The sequence below is a fragment of the Gigantopelta aegis genome, chromosome 4 (genome assembly GCF_016097555.1).
Source record: "Gigantopelta aegis isolate Gae_Host chromosome 4, Gae_host_genome, whole genome shotgun sequence".
Classification (NCBI taxonomy): Eukaryota; Metazoa; Mollusca; class Gastropoda; order Neomphalida; family Peltospiridae; genus Gigantopelta; species Gigantopelta aegis.
This window is the reverse complement of record NC_054702.1, coordinates 92,858,976-92,876,883: the sequence shown is the minus strand read 5'-3', so window position 1 is coordinate 92,876,883 and position 17,908 is coordinate 92,858,976.

Below are 17,908 nucleotides of genomic sequence, written 5' to 3'. Positions count from 1 at the left end.
CATGTTCCCCCTAAATGCTTTTTAAAAAAGTATATGTCCTGAAATGCAATGTCCTAGAAGTAAAATTCATCATGACAATTCTTTGTAAATACAACTTTTTAAATGCATTTCTTACGACATATAAATTTTGTATTAATTCATAATGAATAAACACCATAGCCATATAACATGCTGTTGGATCAAGTGAAATAATTACTTTCAATAAAGAACTATATGATCAAATCAAATAATTCGTTATAATTACAATCGCAAATACCATGTATATTAATTTTAAAAAATCGATTAATTTACAAAGCATTATTTTCAAGTGACTATGTAGGACTTTGTATTAAAACAAATGTATCCTTGGCAACGACGTTATTTCACTTCACTTCTAGAGGGGGTCGGGGTGCATTCTTTCACGGAAAGTTTAAAAACGAGATCTCTTGAGAATTATTATTATTATTATTATTATTATTATTATTTTGCATTCTACAGTTAAGATTGCTTTGTGCAGGGTTTTTTGCTACAACCCACCCCAATCTCCTATCCCAAACACCCTCGGCACATGCGCAAATATCGCAAACCTATGAACTGTGGAGGTTTATTTTTGAATAATAATTTTTAAAATGTCTTCATCTCAAAGTATGTTTTAAATACATGTACTAGTAAACAAATGTCACATTACATTTTTAAAATGTTTAATTCTTCTGTTTTACTCGTTCGATGCGCAGTCAGTCTGGGATCGATCCCCGTCGGTGGGCCCATTGGGTTATTTCTCGTTCCAGTCAGTGCACCACGACTGGCATATCAAATGCCGCGGTATGTACTACCCTGTCTGTGGAATGGTGCATACAAAAGATCCTTGCTGCTAATCGAAAAGAGTAGCCCATGAAGTGGCGACAGCGGGTTTCCTTTCTCAATATCTGTGTGGTCCTTAACCATATGTCTGATGCCATATAACCGTAAATAAAATGTGTTGAGTGCGTCGTTAAATAAAACATTTCTTCCTTCCTTCTTCTATTTTAAACCATTGTTTGTCCATATTATTAGTAGTTTACGAACAATATAATGCTAATATATATATATACCATTGTCTTTAGTTACACAAAATATATAGACATGAAAAGTGAGTTGCAATATATATTTTTGTACGTATGAAATCATTGGAGGGTAACATCTTATTTATACACATATGATATTCTAAACTGGAAAATGTTTTTAATATGTAATTTTAGTCTTGAAAAAAAAAACCGTATCTGATAGTTGTAAACATGTTACAATAGCAAACGACTCAGGATACTCCCTTTAAAATAATAAAATACTCAAATCTCAATTAGCATGAATTTACAACCATTGTGACGTATTTAAAAATAATAAATCTGTTTTAACAACTAAAGTTTCATCTTGAATACAGTTTATTGTTTAGAATATCAGTCTGTGTATATCGAATGTGTTTCTAGTCCTCCTAACGTTTATTGTTTAGAATATCAGTCTGTGTATGTGTATATCGAATGTGTTTCTAGTCCTCCTAACGTTTATTGTTTAGAATATCAGTCTGTGTATATCGAATGTGTTTCTAGTCCTCCTAACGTTTATTGTTTAGAATATCAGTCTGTGTATATCGAATGTGTTTCTAGTTCTCCTAACGTTTATTGTTTAGAATATCAGTCTGTGTATATCGAATGTTTTTCTAATCCTCCTAATGTTTGTTGTTTAGAATATCAGTCTGTGTATATCGAATGTGTTTCTAGTCCTAACGTTTATTGTTTAGAATATCAGTCTGTGTATATCGAATGTGTTTCTAGTTCTCCTAACGTTTATTGTTTAGAATATCAGTCTGTGTATATCGAATGTTTTTCTAGTCCTCCTAACGTTTATTGTTTAGAATATCAGTCTGTGTCTATCGAATGTGTTTCTAGTCCTCCTAATGTTTATTGTTTAGAATATCAGTCTGTGTATATCGAATGTGTTTCTAGTCCTCCTAACGTTTATTGTTTAGAATATCAGTCTGTGTATATCGAATGTGTTTCTAGTTCTCCTAACGTTTATTGTTTAGAATATCAGTCTGTGTATATCGAATGTTTTTCTAATCCTCCTAATGTTTGTTGTTTAGAATATTAGTCTGTGTATATCGAATGTGTTTCTAGTCCTAACGTTTATTGTTTAGAATATCAGTCTGTGTATATCGAATGTGTTTCTAGTTCTCCTAACGTTTATTGTTTAGAATATCAGTCTGTGTATATCGAATGTTTTTCTAGTCCTCCTAACGTTTATTGTTTAGAATATCAGTCTGTGTCTATCGAATGTGTTTCTAGTCCTCCTAATGTTTATTGTTTAGAATATCAGTCTGTGTATATCGAATGTTTTTCTAGTCCTCCTAACGTTTATTGTTTAGAATATCAGTCTGTGTCTATCGAATGTGTTTCTAGTCCTCCTAATGTTTATTGTTTAGAATATCAGTCTGTGTATATCGAATGTGTTTCTAGTCCTCCTAATGTTTGTTGTAGCCCAAATTTCATTTTATTTCTTAATGTAACTTTTCCGTACATACGAAATTATTTGGAAGTAACACACAATTTGGACTACTACAAGTATTAGCATAGCAAGAAACGCATTGTATATACAGAAACCGACATTTTAGTTGCTGAACGTTTTTTTTTAAAGTTTGGTTTGTTTAACGATACCATTACAGAACACTGATTTATTAATCATCGGTTATTGAATGTCAAACATTTGATAATTTTGACATATAGTCTTAAATAGGAAACCCGCTACATTGTTCCATTAGTAGCAAGGACTCTTTTACATGCACCATTCCAAATGGGCCTCACGACGTGGATCGATCCTAGACCGATCGCGCTTCAAGCGAGTGCTTGGCTACTGGACTACGCCCTGGCTCGTTTAGTTGTTAAAGATGTTCTGTTAGTCGAAGACATGTTACAGTGGTTGCAAATTCGGGACAGTCACTTTACGACTGTATGATAAATATAAAACGCTGCAAAACTTGGGACAGTCACTTTACGACTGTATGATAAACATAAAACGCTGCAAAACTCGGAACAGTCCCTTTAAGACTGTATAATAAACATAAAACGCTGCAGTTGACTACGGCCAATCCCGCAGCTTCTGCCGCTGCACATCGACTTGATGTTTTAAGCGTTAATTATGGCACGTTGAAAAGAATCCATAGTTCTGTCCTGCCTCGCGAGGTAACACTAACCCAAGCCATAGGGCAAGGAAATCAATTATACTGACGAGCAATTGAGAAAAAAGTATTTTCAAGTTCATTGATAAAGAAGCCCCAAAAAGCAAGCGACCTTCTATAAGCAAACAAAAGTCGTCATCCTGAGAGGACAAAACGACATTACAAGCGAGCAGACGACACGAAGAGTCTTTCGCGCCTAACAATGATATGGCACAAGGTTATTACACGGTCTTCCGAGAAAATGAAATTCGATTTTAATATCCGACAAATCGAGTAAAATGAGCCGAATGAGATTTAGATTAAGATTTCCTTGTTTACAATTCGTCAAATTGCCAATGCTTATTTAATTACAGGTAATTCCGTTCCTTTCGTTTACACATTAGGGCTTCTTGAAGAGGAGGGCACAGCCACTTCAGTCGCAGTCACAGGCTAGTTGATGCAATTTCGTTCAGGCAATCTTCTCAGATGGCTTCGAGAAATGTTATTTTGCTTAGCATATGTTTGCCTGTCCTCTATTTGCGACGTTAAAATACCGAGAGCAACGGACTTTGATTTTCGTCCTTTCTTTCTTTCTTCTTTAATTTTTCTAAAGTAAAATAAAAACCAACCCCCATCATCTTATTCCCGAAACCAAACTGAAATATAATGTGTACTGAAGAACTAACGTATCAAGTTTAAAGCTCATAACCCCCACCGACCCCCCCCCCCCCCCCCAACCAAACATGACAAAAGTTTTAACAAAATTGCGTTTTCGACGTCAAAAGGGTTAACGTAAAACGACTATATATGCAACGTATGAGCTATGTCACCCTTTGTAAACAATAAACACATTAACAAGTTATTAGCTGTAGACGTTACATGCATTAAAGGCACTCATCCTAATTATTAGGCAGTGTAATTTATAGCTTTGTTACCACTACCTTACATATTACTTACAGCTTATTTTTATTAATTAATTTATTTATTTATTTGCTAATTCAAAGAGTTTCTAGTCATCGTGGTGTGTGAATGGAAATCATCTTAACAATAAATACTAATATTTATTGTCCAGTATCTGTTGAATGTACATATGACTGTTATTATTTGCCTGAGGGGCGGAACGTATCCCATTGGTAAAGCGCTCACCAGAGGCGCGGTCGGTCTGAAATCGATCCCCGTCGGTGGGCCCATAGGGCTATTTCTCGTTACAGCCAGTACATCACGACTGATATATCAAATACCGTGGTATGTGTTATCCTGTTTGTAGGATGGTGCATATAAAAGATCCCTTGCTACTAACAGAACAATATAGCGGGTTTCCTCTCTAAGAATATATTTCAAAATTACCAAATGTTTGGCATGCAATAGCGGATGATTAATATATCAATGTGATCTAGTGGTGTCGTTAAACAAAACAAATGTTGTTGTTGACATTTTGACGTCACAGCCACTAACTTCAGTTTACCTTAGTGCAAGGAAAACCAATAAACTGTAGAATAAGTACTATCAATTATTAGAATAAAAGTAGAATAAGTACTATTAATTATGTGTAAATAAAATGTTTTTTTTTTTTACAAATTATCATCAAAGTGTATAGGTTAAATCTTATGTTACAATACAGGCATGAAGACAACTGATGAAACAGCCAAAAGAAAGTATGCATGTTTCTACATCTAGTCTCTGTGTACTGCGTTATCGATTAATCCGATAACAATGCAGCTAAGGCTGTTCTAGCATTTTGTCTTCACCCCTGCATTCAAAATGAGATTAAACTACATAATTTGATGGTAATTTATTAAGAAACATTTCTATTTACATAGAAATTATAGAGATATATGTCAATACATCAGTCCCCTTTTCACGTAAACGAACTATAAGTATATATTTTGTTTGTGCAGCCATATCTTTGTTTATGGTCAATTTATTAAATTAAAGCAATATATTCATCAAGTGTGTGTGTGTGTGTGTGTGTCTGTGTGTGTGTGTGTGTGTGTGTCCTATAACTTACCAATTATATCCATGTCATAAACCCATGTGATAATTAACCGGTTAATAGCCTAATGGTATGCAAATTTGCAATGTCTCTAGGTAATGTGTTGCTGTCGATGGGTCATTTGCTTACAAGCCAACACGACCTGTGTACCTGAGCGTAACGTTTTCAAAGATTTAGTTAAAATGCGTGACGTCAAACTAATCTGTGCTAATCGTGATGGCGTCATAGTACCGATGGCGGCGACTTTAGTACTATGATTTACTAAAAATTGAATGCTATTTTAGAAGTGCTATAGGATAAATAGAATTCGCTACTCATGTTTTTAATATGTAAAATATCAACCTCGCCTAGTTAATCAGTATTTGTCTCGACAAATACCGATTAACATAAGGCTTGGTTGATGTATGTATGTGTGTATGTATGTATGTATGTATGTATGTATGTATGTATATATATATATATATATATATATATATATATATATATATATATATTGTGACGGTACATGCTCTTAATTTGTTTTCGCCTGTGGCGATTTTAATTGTGTTAGAGGGCCGTGTGCAATTCATTGCACGTAGCCCAGGTGGGCAACTTGTTACGTAATACTTCGCGCGATCGGGCATTCCAATATGCACTTAGTCCAGCTGTGGAGGCCATGTGGCGAGTAGTTACGTAATACCTCTGCGAGTGCGGTTTCGACGACCGTGATTTTGGCGACCAAGGCGTCAGTAAGTCTGACGATCAGAGAAATTATACCGACTCTGGGAGAGGTGGAATATCAGATGATAGGGGGAGGTACCGCCTTGTACCCCCAGGCAATATTCTGATTTATAATAAATAGCTAGTTTTTTTAGATATCGAGGAGAACCAAAAAGGAAGGTATCCCGGGGGAACGTGTCCGTTTGGACTGGTAAATATTTTATTTCTGCTTTGTATAACCTTGATGTGATTGATGTGACTTTAAATATTTTAATACTGTATTATACCAATATTCTTTAGACAGTGTCTTTGGTCATCTGACGAAGTAAATCGTAGACTTTTTGTTCTAACATTATACGAGTATTTGGTAATATAAAGCTTAGCCAGTCATCCTAGAAGACCTAGGTAAACTGTAGGTTATTGTCTTTATTGTGATAGGTACCAGTATTAATTCTGTGTTACAAGGTTACTGAAGGAGTAGTTAGGGTTAATTAAAAATTAACCCGTTAGGAATAGAGCTGTAATTCCTTTATTAATTAAGTTCCCCAAGAAGCGTTTCTAAATTATCACACGTTACTGAACGAGTAGTAAAGGTTAATTAAAAATTAACCAGTTAGGAATGGTGTTGTAATTCCTTTATTAATTAACTTCTCCTGGAAGCGTTTCTCAATTATCACACGTGTGGGTGTTGTGTCACGGTGAAGTGATTCGTATATTGTGTAACTAGACACCTAGAGATTAACTAATTAAGTGATCAGTTCTGGGTTGTTATTATTGTTGTTATTAATTAACTACTACGGCTATACATTTGTCAGCATAGTTAATACAGATTCCAAAGTGTATTGAGTTTTGTTGTGTTTCTAGTGAGCTTAACGTGCTATATTACATATACTTTATATAAGATCGTATCTCTGATCATACCTAGACGAGCCATACTAGGGTTTAACAGCCTGTTACAGAGAGATCTAATAGATATACAGTTAGGAGAGATATTTTGATAATCGTGTTTTATTCAGTTACGGGAATTATAGAATCCCCGTGACAGGAGTAGAAAATTGGGGGCTCGTCCGGGATCTGAAACGGGACATGCATATTTAAAAAAGTATTGTTTGTAAATGGGGGCTTTATAAATTAATTTTTACAAATTTACCAGAAGTAGCACGTTGTTCACTAGAAAATTAATTAATATTAAGTGCGTCATATCTAAACATGGATAAGAATTTGCTGGATAGGCCTACGCTCAGTGTAGTGGAGATTAAGCGAGCACGTAAGGCCGAGTTAGTTGAAATCGCGGGTGAGCGAGAAATTGATTTAACATCAGCTAAAACCTTAGGTGATATAAAGACAATTATTATCCAGGAAGTTTTTGGTGATAGGCCTGTTATGGAAGACAGTGAGATTGTTCCAGAGATAGAGATAAATGAGTTAAGTGTGGAACAACAATTAGCTTTTAAAAAACTTGAGTACGAAAGAGAAGAACGTGCATTAGATAGAGAGAGGGAGAGAGAAAGAGAAGATAGAGATAGAGAAAAAGAAGATAGGGATAGAGAGAGAGAGAGAGAGAGAGAGAGAGAGAGAGAGAGAGAGAGAGAGAGAGAGAGAGAGAGAGAGAGAGAGAGAGAGAGAGAGAGAGAGAGAGAGAGAGAGAGAGAGAGAGAGAGAGAGAAAGAGAAGAGAGAGAGAGAGAAAGAGAAGAGAGAGTTAGAGAAGATAGACATAGAGATAGAGAATTCCAGTTAGAAAAATTAAAAGTGGAACATGAGTTAAAGTTGAATACTGAAGAAGTTAGACGAGAAGCCGGAAATGGGTTTAACATGTCGGAGGCTTATAGATCAGTGCCGGTATTTGATGACCAGGAGGTAGATATGTTTTTCCAACTTTTTGAACGGGCCGCTAAGCAGCTAAATTGGCCGCAGTCTGAGTGGACATTGTTAGCCGTGTCTAAGTTTAAGGGGAAGGCTAGTGTAGCTTATAATTCAATGAGTGATGAGCGAGCAAGTCAGTACGACCTAGTTAAGGCGGCAGTGTTGAGGGCGTATGAATTACGTCCTGAGGATTATCGTTTACGGTATAGCGAGTTGAGAAAAACGCAGGGTCAGTCTTATAGTGAGTTTGTGGCTAAGAAGGCAGGGATGTTTGATAAATGGGTGATTTCTCCTCAGGTAGAGTCATATACCGAGTTACGGGAGTTGTTGATCTTACAGGACATTAAAAATGGATTACCAGTTAGCTTACGTATTCATTTAGAGGATCGTGATGTCAAAAAGATAGAGGAGGCAGGCATAGTGGCAGATGATTATGTGTTAATACACAAAGCTCAGGCAGTACCGGGTAGCTCTTTACAACAGGGTGATAAGAAGAAATTTCAGCCAGGTTTTTCCCGGGAAAGTAACTATCGGGGAGAGTCATCTAGTTGGTCAGCTAGTCAGGCAAGGAATGCACTTGGTGGGCAAAGTAAGGATAGACCTGCATTATCAGCCAATGCACGAACTTTTCGTCCACATTGCAGTTACTGTAAAAAGTATAACCATCTTATCGGGGACTGTTTTAAAAGGAAACGCGATAATGCGCACGTGGTCGGTTTAGTGAGGTCAGCTCCGTTAGCGAGAGAGTTAATGGTTAGTCCCATGGCAGAGAAAGTAAACCCGTATGTGTCCACTGGTATGGTTTGTGATGTGAAAGAAGAATTGAGTCCTAAGGCAATATCAATCTATAGAGATACCGGGTGTAGTCAGAGTGTGATAACGCAAAAGTGTTTAGCTGGTATTGAAAATTCAGACATAGGACGTAGTTTGGCTTTAACCTCGGTTACTGGAGAAAAAATGGTTGTCCGGTTACATAAGGTTTTCTTGTGTTCGAAGTTTGTGACGGGACCAGTCGTTATGGGTGTTGTGAAGGACTTGCCTGTTGAAAACATAGGAGTTTTTTTGGGTAATGATTTGACTAGTCAGTGTTGTCAGCCGACATGTGACCAATTGTTAATTAAAGACAGCCCTTTACCAGTAGAAGAGAGTGAGGTTGATGAGACTAGATATCCTGCGTGTGTAAAGACTAGGGCTATGGCCAGTAGGTTATCACGGGATCTAGAGGATATTTGTGATTTGTCTGATACGTGTGTGAGCCATGAAATTGGAGTGGATGAGGTTATCAGTAAAATGGTAGATAAGTCAACTGAGGAATTAAATGTGGTGGAACATGTTGATCTCCCGCAGAGGGGAATTGAACCAGTTGTGTTTGATAGAGGGGATTTACCTTGTAATACACAAGAGTTAGTACTAGAGCAGGGGGCTGATCCAAAATTGTTGGCAGCTCGCACTACATTGTTAACAGAGGGTGAGAAGGAGGATCAGATGTCAGGTTATGATATGGACAAGAAAGTATTAATGAATAAGAGAGTTGGAGATAGGAGGTTACCGGCGACCGAACTGGCCAGGAAGCAACTGAGCCATGCTCAGAGCAAACTAAAATCAGTGTTTGATAGGAAGGCTAGGAAGCAACTGAGCCATGCTCAGAGCAAAATAAAATCAGTGTTTGATAGGAAGACTAGGAGTCGGGAATTTAAACCAGGGGATAAGGTGCTGCTGTACCTTCCCATTAAACGGGGTTCTGTGCAGAACAGGTATTTCGGGCCCTATGTTGTGCTCAAACGGGTTAATGAGACAGGGTATGTGATAAACACTCCTGATAGGGTTAGGAAAAGTAGTTATTGTCACATCAATTTGCTAAAAGGTTATTTTGACAGACTGCCGATAGTTCCAGAGAGACCGGTCCAAATTGAGAGTCACTCAATTTTCTGTGATGACGTCAAGACTGCAGAGGTCAAGTTGGCCAACGGCCAGATTCTAGCAGACTTGAACCCCCAGCGAGCAAGGTTGACTACGTTGAAACAAGACAATGTTTCCATTTGTCAGGAACTTCCAACGGTTACCAACACCTTAAGCCAAGATGTGCGCTTGGAACCCAACGCTACACCGATTCGACAGCATGCCTATCGGAGAAAACCTGGAAAACGTGCGACGCTGAAAAAGAAGGAAACGAAGTTCCATTGGTCAGGTGAATGCGAGAAGTCATTCAACCGTCTCAAGCAGAGGCGCTACTCGTCTCCCGTGATGGCAGCACCAGACTACCGAATGCCGTTCAAGCTACCTGTGGGTGCCAGTGACGTGGGTGCTGGAGCTGCGCTGTTCCAAGAAGACGAAGACGGACGGGACCATCCTAATGAAAGCCTCCAACCAGAGAGTTTTGAGATGGAGTCTTCTCCTGCAAGAATACCCAATTACCATCGAACATACAAAGGGCACATCCAATGTAATCGCTGATGCCCTGTCCCGAAGTTGAACGTTATGATAATGTGTTGACATTCTTGATTTCTGTTTTGTTTATATATATTTTATTTGTATACCAGGGACTCAGAGACTCAGTGTGATTACTGGTAGTCACCTTATTATTACATGTGTTATAAATGTCCGTATGCGTCGGTTAACGCACATTTTTTTTAAATGTAGTATATTTCCCTATTCCTAGAGTAGAGGAAATATCCTTTTTGAGGTGGGGGTGTGTGACGGTACATGCTCTTAATTTGTTTTCGCCTGTGGCGATTTTAATTGTGTTAGAGGGCCGTGTGCAGTTCATTGCACGTAGCCCAGGTGGGCAACTTGTTACGTAATACTTCGCGCGATCGGGCATTCCAATATGCACTTAGTCCAGCTGTGGAGGCCATGTGGCGAGTAGTTACGTAATATCAGATGGAATATCAGATGATAGGGGGAGGTACCGCCTTGTACCCCCAGGCAATATTCTGTTTTATAATAAATAGCTAGTTTTTAGAGATATCGAGGAGAACCAAAAAGGAAGGTATCCCGGGGGAACGTGTCCGTTTGGACTGGTAAATATTTTATTTCTGCTCTGTGTATAACCTTGATGTGATTGATGTGACTTTAAATATTTTAATACTGTATTATACCAATATTCTTTAGACAGTGTCTTCGGTCATCTGACGAAGTAAATCGTAGACTTTTTGTTCTAACATTATACGAGTATTTGGTAATATAAAGCTTAGCCAGTCATCCTAGAAGACCTAGGTAAACTGTAGGTTATTGTCTTTATTGTGATAGGTACCAGTATTAATTCTGTGTTACAAGGTTACTGAACGAGTAGAAAGGGTTAATTAAAAATTAACCAGTTAGGAATGGTGTTGTAATTCCTTTATTAATTAACTTCTCCTGGAAGCGTTTCTCAATTATCACACGTGTGGGTGTTGTGTCACGGTGAAGTGATTCGTATATTGTGTAACCAGACACCTAGAGATTAACTAATTAAGTGATCAGTTCTGGGTTGTTATTATTGTTGTTATTAATTAACTACTACGGCTGTACATTTGTCAGCGTAGGTTAATACAGATTCCAAAGTGTATTGTGTTTTGTGGTGTTTCTAGTGAGCTTAACGTGCTATATTACATATACTTTATATAAGATCGTATCTCTGATCATACCTAGATGAGCCATACTAGGGTTTAACAGCCTGTTACAGAGAGATCTAATAGATATACAGTTAGGAGAGATATTTTGATAATCGTGTTTTATTCAGTTACGGGAATTATAGAATCCCCGTGACATATATATATATATATATATATATATATGTATGTATATATATATATATATACATATATATATATATATATATATATATATATATATATATATATATATATATATATATATATATATATATATATATATATATATATATATATATATATATATATATATATATATATATATATATATATATATATATATGTATATATATGTATATGTATATGTATATATATATATATATGTATATGTATATATATATATATGTATATATATATATGTATATATATATATATATATATATATATATATATATATATATATATATATATATATATATATATGTATATGTATATATATATATATATATATATATATATATATATATATATATATATATATATATATATATATATATATATATATATATATGTATATGTCACGGGGATTCTATAATACCCGTAACTGAATAAAACACGATTGTCGAAATATCTCTCCTAACTGTATATGTATTAGATCTCTCTGTAACAGGCAGTTCAAAACCGCTTTGGCTCGTCTAGGTATGATCAGAGATACGATCTTATATAAAGTATATATTATTATAGCACGTTTAGTTCACTAGAAAACAACAAAAACACAATACACTTTGGAATCTGTATTAATCTACGCTGACAAATGTACTGCCGCAGTAGTTAATTAATAACAACAATAATAACAACCCAGAACTGATCACTTAATTAGTTAATCTCTAGTCGTCTAGTTTACACAATATGCTAATCACTGCACCGTGACACAACACCCACACGTGAGATAATTGAGAAACGCTTCTAGGGAAACTTAATTAATAAAGGAATTACAGCTCTATTCCTAACTGGTTAATTTTTAATTAACCCTAACTACTCATTCAGTAACCTTGCAACACAGAATTAATACTGGTACCTATCACAATAAAGACAATAACCTACAGTTTACCTAGGTCTTCTAGGATGACTGGCTAAGCTTTATATTACCAAATACTCGTATAATGTTAGAACAAAAAGTCTACGATTTACTTCGTCAGATGACCGAAACCACTGTCTAAAGAATATTGGTATAATACAGTATTAAAATATTTAAAAGTCACATCAATCACATTAAGGTTATACAACAGAGCAGAAATAAAATATTTACCAAAGTCCAACCGGACTAACGTTCCCCCGGGATACCTTCCTATCGTTCTGTCCTTTTTGCTTCTCCCAGATATCTCTAAAGCCTAGCTATTTATTATAAAATCAGAAAATCGCCTGGGGGTACAAGGCGGTACCTCACGTATCATCTGAATTTCCACAGCGACCAAGACGGCATATCTGTCTCTTAGATCGCCAGACAGGCTGTCGCCAACCGCGAGCAATCCCCTGGCCATAAACAGCACTACCGGAGATATTACGTAACTACTATCCACATGGCCTCCACACCTGCTCTGGGTGTGTATTAGGCGTACCTATCGAGGACCGTCGCGCAGAAGTATTACGTAACAAGTTGCCCACCTGGATAAGTGCAATTTGGAACTGCACACGGCCTTCTAAAACAATTAATATCGCCACAGGCGAAAACAAAAATTAAGAGCATGTACCGTCACACACCCCCACCTCAAAAAGGATATTTCCTCTACTCTAGGAATAGGGAAATATACTACATTAAAACAAAAGTGCGTTAATCGACGCATACGGGCATTTATAACACAAGTAATAATAAGGTGACTACCAGTAATCACACTGAGTCTCTGAGTCCCTGGTATACAAAATAAACAAAATATAAACAAAACAGAAATCAAGAATGTCAACACATTATCATAACGTCAAACTTCGGGACAGGGCATCAGCGATTACACTGGATGTGCCCTTGATATGTTCAATGGTAATTGGGTATTCTTGCAGAAGAAGACTCCACCTCAAAACTCTCTGTGAATGAAAGTCAGCGGATTATGATCAGTAAAGACCACCACTTGGTGCACTGCCGATTTCGCGTAGATCTGAAAATGCTTCAGAGCTTGTACCATGGCCAAAGCTTCCTTCTCTATAGTGGAATAGTTCACCTGGTGTTTGTCAAACTTTTTCGAGAAGAAACTTACAGGATGGTCCAGTCCATTTTCGTCTTCCTGGAACAGCACAGCTCCAGCTCCCACGTCACTGGCATCCACAGCTAGCTTGAAAGGCATTCGGTAGTCTGGTGCTGCTATCACGGGAGACGAGTAGCGCATCTGCTTGAAACGGTTGAATGACTTCTCGCATTCATCGGACCACTGGAACTTCTTTTCCTTCTTTTTCCGTGTCGCACGTTTTCCAGGTTTTCTCCGATAGGCATGCTGTCAAATCGGTGTAGCGTTGGGTTCCAAGCGCACATCTTGGCTTAAGGTATTGGTAATCGTTGGAAGGTTCTGACAAATGGAAACATTGTCTTGTTTCGACGTAGTCAACTTTGCTCGCTGGGGGCTCAAGTCTGCTAGAATCTGGCTGTTGGCCAACTTTCTCTCTGCAGTCTTGACGTCATCACAGGAAATTGAGTGACTCTCAATTTGGACCGGTAACTCTGGAACTATCGGCAGTCTGTCAAAATAACCTTTTAGCAAATTGATGTAACAATACCTACTTTTCCTAACCCTATCAGGAGTGTTTATTACATACCCTGTCTCATTAACCCGTTTGTGCACAACATAGGGCCCGAAATACCTGTTCTGCAATGAACCCCGTTTAATGGGAAGGTACAGCAGCATTTATCACCTGGTTTAAATTCCTGACTCCTAGCCTTCCTATCAAACACTGATTTTATTTTGCTCTGAGCTTGGCTCAGTTGCTTCCTATCCTTTCTATCTCTAACTCTCTTATTCACTAATACTCCCTTGTCCACAGTTAACAAGGTAGTGCGAGCTGCCAACAAATTTGGATCAGCCCCCTGCTCTAGTACTAACTCTTGTCTATTACAAGGTAAATCCCCTCTATCAAACACAACTGGTTCAATTCCCCTCTGTGGGAGATCAACAGGTTCCACCACATTTAATTCCTCAGTTGACTTATCTACCATTTTACTGATAACCTCACCCACTCCAATTTCATGGCTCACACATGTATCAGACAAATCACAAATATCCTCTAGATCTCGTTTTACCCTTCTGGCCATAGCCCTAGTCTTTACACACGCAGGATATTTAATCTCATCAACCTCACACTCTTCTATTGGTAACAGTTGGTCACATTTCGGCTGACAACACTGACTAGTCAAATCATTTCCCAACAAAACTCCTATGTTTTCCACAGGCAAGTCCTTCACAACACCCATAATGACTGGTCCCGTCACAAACTTCGAACACAAGAAAACCTTATGTAACCTGACAACCAAATTTTCTCCAGTAACCGAGGTTAAAGCCAAACTACGTCCTGAATCTGAATTTTCAATACCAGCTAAACACTCTTGCGTGATCAAACTCTGACTACACTCGGCATCTCTATAGATTGATATAGCCTTAGGACTCAATTCTTGTTTCACATCACAAACCATACCAGTGGACACATACGGATTTACTTTCTCTGTCATGTGACTAACCATTAACTCTCTCGCTAACGGAGCTGACCTCACTAAACCGACCACGTGCGCATTATCGCGTTTCCTTTTAAAACAGTACCCGACAAGATGGTTATCCTTTTTACAGTAACTGCAATGTGGACGAAAAGTTCGTGCATTTGGCTGATAATGCAGGTTTATGCTTACTTTGCCCACCAGGTGCATTCCTTGCCTGACTAGCTGACCAACTAGATGACTCTCCCCGATAGTTACTTTCCCGGGAAAACCCTGGCTGAAATGTCTTCTTATCACCCTGTTGTATAGAGCTACCCTGTACTGCCTGAGCTTTGTGTATTAACACGTAATCATCTGCCACTATGCCTGCCTCCTCTATCTTTTTGACATCACGATCCTCTAAATGAATATGTAAGCTAACTGGTAATCCATTTTTAATGTCCTGTAAGATCAACAACTCCCGTAACTCGGTATATGACTCTACCTGATGAGACACCACCCATTTATCAAACATCCCTGCCTTCTTAGCCACAAACTAACTATAAGACTGACCCTGCGTTTTTCTCAACTCGCTATACCGTAAACGATAATCCTCAGGTCGTAATTCATACGCCCTCAACACTGCCGCCTTAACTAGGTCGTACTGACTTGCTCGCTCATCACTCATTGAATTATAAGCTACACTAGCCTTCCCCTTAAAATTAGACACGGCTAACAATGTCCACTTAGACTGCGGCCAATTTAGCTGCTTAGCGGCCCGTTCAAAAAGTTGGAAGAACATTTCTACCTCCTGGTCATCAAATACAGGCACTGATCTATAAGCCTCCGACATGTTAAAAGCATTTCCGGCTTCCCGTCTAACTTCTTCAGTATTCAACTTTAACTCATGTTCCACTTTTAATTTTGCTAACTGGAATTCTCTATCCCTATCTCTCTCTTCTCTCTCTCTCTCTCTCTCTCTCTCTCTCTCTCTCTCTCTCTCTCTCTCTCTCTCTCTCTCTCTCTCTCTCTCTCTTCTCTATCCCTTCCTTCTCTTTCTCTCTCTCTCTCTATCTTCTTTTTTTCTCTCTCTCTCTCTATCCCTCTCTCTATCTCTCTCTTCTCTCTCTCTATCTAATGCACGTTCTTCTCTTTCGTACTCAAGCTTTCTAAAAGCTAATTGTTGTTCCACACTTAACTCGTTTATCTCTGGGACAATCTCACTGTCTTCCATAACAGGACTATCACCAAAAATTTCCTGGATAATAATTGATCTTATATCTCCTAAGGTTTTAGCTGATGTTAAATCAATTTCTCGCTCACCCGCGATTTCAACTAACTCGGCCTTACGTGCTCGCTTAATCTCCACTACACTGAGCGTAGGCCTATCCAGCAAATTCTTATCCATGTTTAGATATGACGCACTTAATATTAATTAATTTTCTAGTGAACAACGTTGCTACTTCTGATTAATTTGTAAATTTGTAAAATTTATTTATAAAGCCCCCATTTACAAACAATACTTTTTTTAAATATGCGTGTCCCGTTTCAGATCCGGGACGAGCGCCCCAATTTTCTACTCCTGTCACGGGGATTCTATAATACCCGTAACTGAATAAAACACGATTGTCGAAATATCTCTCCTAACTGTATATGTATTAGATCTCTCTGTAACGGGCAGTTCAAAACCGCTTTGGCTCGTCTAGGTATGATCAGAGATACGATCTTATATAAAGTATATATTATTATAGCACGTTTAGTTCACTAGAAAACACAACAAAAACACAATACACTTTGGAATCTGTATTAATCTACGCTGACAAATGTACTGCCGCAGTAGTTAATTAATAACAACAATAATAACAACCCAGAACTGATCACTTAATTAGTTAATCTCTAGGTGTCTAGTTTACAAAATATGCTAATCACTGCACCGTGACACAACACCCACACGTGAGATAATTGAGAAACGCTTCTAGGGAAACTTAATTAATAAAGGAATTACAGCTCTATTCCTAACTGGTTAATTTTTAATTAACCCTAACTACTCATTCAGTAACCTTGCAACACAGAATTAATACTGGTACCTATCACAATAAAGACAATAACCTACAGTTTACCTAGGTCTTCTAGGATGACTGGCTAAGCTTTATATTACCAAATACTCGTATAATGTTAGAACAAAAAGTCTACGATTTACTTCGTCAGATGACCGAAGACACTGTCTAAAGAATATTGGTATAATACAGTATTAAAATATTTAAAAGTCACATCAATCACATCAAGGTTATACAACAGAGCAGAAATAAAATATTTACCAAAGTCCAACCGGACTAACGTTCCCCCGGGATACCTTCCTATCGTTCTGTCCTTTTTGCTTCTCCCAGATATCTCTAAAGCCTAGCTATTTATTATAAAATCAGAAAATCGCCTGGGGGTACAAGGCGGTACCTCACGTATCATCTGAATTTTCACAGCGACCAAGACGGCATATCTGTCTCTTAGATCGCCAGACAGGCTGTCGCCAACTGCGAGCAATCCCCTGGCCATAAACAGCACTACCGGAGATATTACGTAACTACTAGCCAGATGGCCTCCACACCTGCTCTCGGTGTGTGTATTAGGCGTACCGATCGAGGACCGTCGCGCAGAGGTATTACGTAAGAAGTTGCAATTTGGAACTGCACACGGCCTTCTAAAACAATTAATATCGCCACAGGCGAAAACTAAAATTAAGAGCATGTACCGTCACAGTATATATATCTAATTAAATTTTCTTTGCGTCTATACACTTTACGGCAATCTGATTGGTCTAGAGGTGCTTACTTTTTTCGTTCATATTTTGATGAACTGAACAAAATTAAGCCACGCCTACCCCCCCCCCCCCCCCCCCCCCCGACTCGTACTACTTTTGTGCAACAA